The sequence below is a fragment of the Thunnus albacares genome, chromosome 5 (genome assembly GCF_914725855.1).
Source record: "Thunnus albacares chromosome 5, fThuAlb1.1, whole genome shotgun sequence".
Classification (NCBI taxonomy): Eukaryota; Metazoa; Chordata; class Actinopteri; order Scombriformes; family Scombridae; genus Thunnus; species Thunnus albacares.
The window spans coordinates 35,640,848-35,646,629 of record NC_058110.1 but is presented as its reverse complement, the minus strand read 5'-3'; the positions used below and the strand labels follow the sequence as shown (position 1 = coordinate 35,646,629).

Here is a 5,782-nt window from a genome sequence, read left to right as displayed (position 1 = left end):
TGTTTGTGGTTCTGTTTGTTTTCCCATCAAACTAAACTTAACTTTAGATGACTCTTATTGAAAGTCTTTTAATCCCATTTTAATGTCTCACAAATAAACAAAAGATTTGATTTCTCAACATGAAAAGGTCATTTTCTCAAGATAACGGCGTAATAATCTTGTTACCTTTAGAAAACGTTTAGTTTTTTGAGATCATTAACCTGTTATCATGTCAACACTCTCTTTATCTTGAGTCACTTCTGGAGCTGATAGCAGCTGTGGCCACAATAAATATTATATAATAATAATAATAATAATATATAATAATATATATTTCTGTGTCTTCTTATCTCAAGAAGTTAATTATCTTACAATAACAGAGTCGTTTTCTCATAATAATGAATTAATTATCTCATATTAGGTAGTTTTCTCCAGATAAGTCAAATATCTGGTGTAATTATTCTCAATATAATGTTATTTTATTTTGTTATTTTGACTTTTTTTGTAAATTAAAAAGATAATTAAGATGATTGTCTTTCTCTTTTTATCCCAAACAAGAAGACATTAAGTGCTGTCATTACATTTATACTGAGATCCATCTAATATCCTTCATATAAGTGAATGAATGCAGCAGATTTTGGAAACCAACGAGACGGTAGGGATGGAGAAGAGGAGAAGGAGGACGTACCTGCGGAGATGCAGAAGAAGATTAAAAGTTTAAAGAGGTGAAAACAGAGAAAATGTGGAAAGTGGAGGAAAAAGGACAGAGAGAGAGAGATTTACAGAGAGGGAGAGAGAACAGCTGAAATATTCATTGCTAACTGCTCTTACTGCTCTCAGGCTATTTCTGGTGCTACATTTACTGCAAAACTGCAGACCGAGAGGTTGTGTGTGTGTGTGTGTGTGTATGTGTGTGTGTGTGTGTGTGTGTGTGTGTGTGTGTGTGTGTGTGTGTGTGTGTTGGTTGCAGCTCTTCCCTGCAGCTAAACAGCATTTCTGCTCTTCTATTAAAATGATCGTGTCAGATTTTATTTCTCTCTTCTCTCTCTCTCTGCCTCCTCTATCACTCTTTTCTCTTCTTTATTTCACTTTGTGCGGGCTCGAGTCAACAATCTTTATTTAAACAGCTCGATATCACAAACTCCCACTGTAACTGTAACTGTAACTGTAAAAAAAATGGAAGAAACCTCAGGAGGAGCAACAGAGGAGAGATCTCAGACTAGTCAGATGTGTTTGTGTGTATTCACTTGCATTACATGCACATTTTTACATGTTAATGTGTGACGATCAGTGTTAACATGCAGCCGATAAGGTTAATCAGTTTATGCAGGAAAGTGAGATTACCGACTGCCCCAGGGCCCCAGACCCCGAGGCTCCCCAAAAGCCCAGGTTTACCTCACATCAATAAGGTCTACGCAATTTCATGAACAGCAAACTTGTTAGAAATTTACTCTGCTTAAGTACAATAACCTCTCTGGCAGGTGCTCCATCCTCCATCTCAGAGAGTTTAGACTGGTCTTAAGTGTTAGACCAGTCATAATTCTGCTCTTTGATTAATGTAACAGCATCATGCTGATCAGTTCCATTGACAAAAACCGGCAAAACATGGCAAGAATTTGTGGTTTGCTGACGATGTTGTGGAGTGAGTAAAAAGAAGGGAAACATTTTTTAGAGACCGCAGTAACCTGTTGGAAACGGCGGTGAGGATGTTGTCAGCTGTTTTCATTTATCCAAGGAAACGATCCTGAGCCAGACTAACCAGTTCGTATTGAGCCAAAGTGCTAAAGGTCTGTACAGCACTGAGATTTTAAGGAAGATTTTGTCGCCCTTGGTTACACTGGCCGTTTCCCAGTAAAACGTCCTTCACATGCTCTGAAACTTTTCCTTGAAAATTCCAGAAGGAAAACATTTTCTGCTGGAGTGAACGGACCCGATGGGTGTGAAAAAGTTTTAATTTACCCAGAATTCATAGCAAATTAGTCCATCTTAACTAGACATCCTTGTGCAATGAACAAATTTAGACATCTAACTTCACTAATAAGCCTGCCTATTAAGTTTAAATCATATCCAAAGTCTTGAAGAGGGACTCTGTGTTAAAAAACTAGCTTGAAGACTTTTTTAGTTTCTATTGAGCTCATTTGTTGTAAAGCTGTGTTTTATCAGACTGAGGGACGGGTTGTATTATTCCATCATCCTGTAATTATTTTCTTTAATAATCCATTGATTGTTCAGTATATAAAATGTTAAATGCTTTTATCCAAAGTGACTCACAAGCGATAAGTTAAATTGCCAATATGTCTTGTTTCTCCAGACTTCAATCATCCAATCCACCAAACACCAAACAAGAGTCAACGGCAGAATAAGCTGTTTGGCATCGGCAGAGAAGATTTGGCAAATTTTTCATGGGCGCAACCCGCATACTCAGCTCTGCTGCACATCCTACAAATGCATGTTCCTTACAAATGTGGCTCCATTTAAAAGGGAAATAAACAGGCTTTCCAACAGATTTATTGCCAAGAAGCATCGTTACAACAAAGAAATAATCTACCAAACACACATTTCCTTACTTTTTGTGCTAAGTTTATATACTTACTTATGTATGAGTAAGTATATATATTAGTAAGTAACAACAGGAAGTAGACAAGTGCATAAAAAATACCATAAACAACAAGAAAGAAGTGAGACGATCAGTAAAAGTGCTAAAAAGCTTAAAGGGGCTCAACTTGTTCACAGAGTTTTCAGGTGTTTCTTGAATGCACCGTGTGGCACTGTGAGGTCATCCCGCCATCACAGAACAACGAGCGGTTTTACCAGGCGTTAATTTGCAGACGGGAAGGGACATACAGCCTAATGAGTGACTCAATGTATTCCCTTAAGCCCAAGTGAACATCAGACGACTTGTTTTGTCTGACCGACACAAAGATGTTGAGTTACTATCATGGAAAACTACAAAACTAGCAAATATTCACATCTGAGAAGCTGCTACCAGAAAATGTTTTGCTTTTTTTGCATTAAAAAATGACTATCAGAATTGTGGCCCATTAATTTTCTGTCAGTCAAATTTCAGCTCTATAGTACAACCAAGTATAGTGCGGGTCAACGTTTTCCCCAGGAGGTCAGTCCATCCACTAACAAGTTCAACATATCAACGTCCACTGTCCCCATAGCAACCAAAACATCTGTTACTGCAGGTTTAAAGTGATGTGACAGTGCACATTAACAGCTGATGCAGTTTATTAGAATGTCACTCGCTGCAGAATTAAAGTTAAATTAGCTAAATGATGTAATATTAATCCCTGTGAGTAAATTTGTCAGCCTGGATTTGACCTTTCCTACTGTGTAAGTCAGGGAGTGAGCCAGCACTGTAGCGGCCCTGTCTGGGTCCTCCAGCCAGAGATTGAGAGTCCCACTGCAGTGGACTCAGTGTACTGCTGACGGGCCTCTGGTGGCCACAGCACCAACAACCTTCCCCCCGGCAGGGTGAGTGTTAGCACTGAAAGACAAAACGTTAAGAGGAAAGAGAGATAACAGAGAGAGGAAGAAGAAATAAGAGAGAGATGGAGGAACTGACTGAGAAGAACAGAGGGAGGGAAAGGGAAAGAAATATAGAATGGTGGAAAGACATAACCAGAGAGACGGAAAGACTGAGAGATTAGGTCAGTGAAGAGGCTTAAATGAGGAGAAAGAGTTAGAAAAACTAACAGAGGAAGAGAGATCATCGAAGCCAAAGTAAATTTATTGTGGCGTGGCCTCTGGCTGCCCTCTCTCTCCCTTTTGTTTCCTCTCCATCACCCCTTTTTATCTAACTTTCTACTTTTTATCTTCCGTCTCCTCTTTTTTCTCTCTTCACTTCTGTTTTTCCATTCCTAACCTCTGCTGCCTTTCTTTCCTGCATCCACGTCTCTTCCTGGAGCTTATTCTTTCTTGTGTCATATTTACATTATCACAAATAAACGAGGCCCTCGCAACACCAAACACCATCGTCATAGTTTATATTATAGTAGTTAGATCACTAGAAACTCAACTCAAACAGCATTTTTGTAACAAACCTGTTGTCTGTTAAAATGGGATCACATTTCATTGAGTCATCAACTTCCAGCTGACTGAATGTGTTTGGTGTCCTCTACAAAATGGGAACAGGAGAAGTAGTTAAATCAAGAGCACAAACTACTAAAGGTGCAGTGTGTTGAATTTACTGGCATCAAGCAGAACAGACTTGGCAGAAATGGAATAAAATATTCAAGTATGTTTTAATTAGTGTATAATTACCTGAAAATAAGAATAATTGTGTTTTCATTACATTAGACTGAGCCTTTATATCTACAGAGGGAGCGGGTCCTCTTCCTGGCTGCCATGTTGCTACAGTAGCCCAGAATGGACAAACCAAACACTGGCTCTAGAGGGGGAGGGGGGGGGGTATTCAGGTGGTTGAAATCTGCAACCTCACCACTAGATGCCACTAAATCCTACACACTGGTCCTTTAAATCGAGAGCACGCATTCCATGATCATGATCGCGGCGACTCTAGTCAATGTATCTGATTCCACCGGGCGCGCCGCACCGCGTTTCAGAAGTGTCGCAGAAGCGGCTCTCCGCTGCGCTGCACTAAAGATAGGCGCCTCGTCTATTTTTTACGGAAGCCGCGTCAAGCAGCACAGAGCAGATCGAGCTGGACAGGAAGTCTGACACGGAAACAGCGTTGAGCATCCGGTCTATTTTCAATCATCCAATCCACCAAACACCAAACAAGAGTCAACGGCAGAATAAGCCGTTTGGCGTTGGCAGAGAAGATTTGGCAAATTTTTCATGGGCACAACCCACATACTCAGCTCTGCTGCTAATCCCAGTGCATGTTCCTTACAAATGTGGCTCCATTTAAAGGGAATTTTATTGCCAAGAAGCATCGTTACAACAAAGAAATAATCTACCAAACACACATTTCCTTACTTTTTCGCCTCGTCTATTTTTTACGGAAGCCGCGTCAAGCAGCACAGAGCAGATCGAGCTGGGCAGGAAGTCTGACACGGAAACAGCGTTGAGCATCCGGTCTATTTTCAAAATAAAACACCCCATGCAGACTCCTTATCATATATCATCAATAAACATAATTAAAACAGACGAATAATGAAACCATTTAACTACGTAGCCTACTTAACCATAGCAGAAGCACAAAAATCAAGGAAAATGACCAAATCAACGAAAGCTGAGCAGAGGACGGAGCAAAACCGCGTCGGAGCCGGAACGCGCCCGGTGGAATCCCAAGGTCAGTCTTCTGCCTCTAAGTGACCAAAAACACTAACGAAAAAAAGAATTAATGAATGCAGCTTTAAGTCTGGTTGAGGTTGAACTTTCTCAGTGAGTTTTATGTGTACCAAAGTGTTACATAGTGTCAGTGAGTGTGTGAGTATTCAGGTCTCCCTGGAGTCGGTGGAGCTTCATTAATCTGCATTAATTTGACTTATGTAACTCCCTCCGTCTCACCAGCTTCCTCTCACTCTTCTGTAATCAACCTCCTGTTTCTCTCAGCTGCTCATCACCAAAAACAATTATCATCTTGGTTCTTCATTCTGAACAATTGATGGAGCGATTCTGTGATTTTTGAAGGTTGTTGAAGGACTCATATTATTCAGACTCCTTGAATAAGTCCCCCTCTGGCACTTCTCAGTCTGATTTCTACAGAGGATCTTCGGTGTAGAAGTAGCCAATTAATCAATCAGTCAAGCAACAGAAAATTAATTACAGCTATTTTAAAAAATGATTCATTATTCAAATCAGTTTTCAAGCCAAAATGCCAAACATCTGA

General features: G+C 40.1%; 2 protein-coding genes across 2 annotated transcripts in view; one reads left to right on the top strand and one right to left on the bottom strand.

Annotated features, from left to right (window-relative positions):
* The window catches only part of LOC122981768 (polymeric immunoglobulin receptor-like), a 724,120-nt gene that overhangs the window by 272,566 nt on the left and 445,772 nt on the right, over positions 1–5,782 (bottom strand). The window lies entirely within an intron of this gene.
* The window catches only part of LOC122981723, a 930,226-nt gene that overhangs the window by 622,853 nt on the left and 301,591 nt on the right, over positions 1–5,782 (top strand). The gene's annotated exons all lie outside the window — the stretch shown is intronic.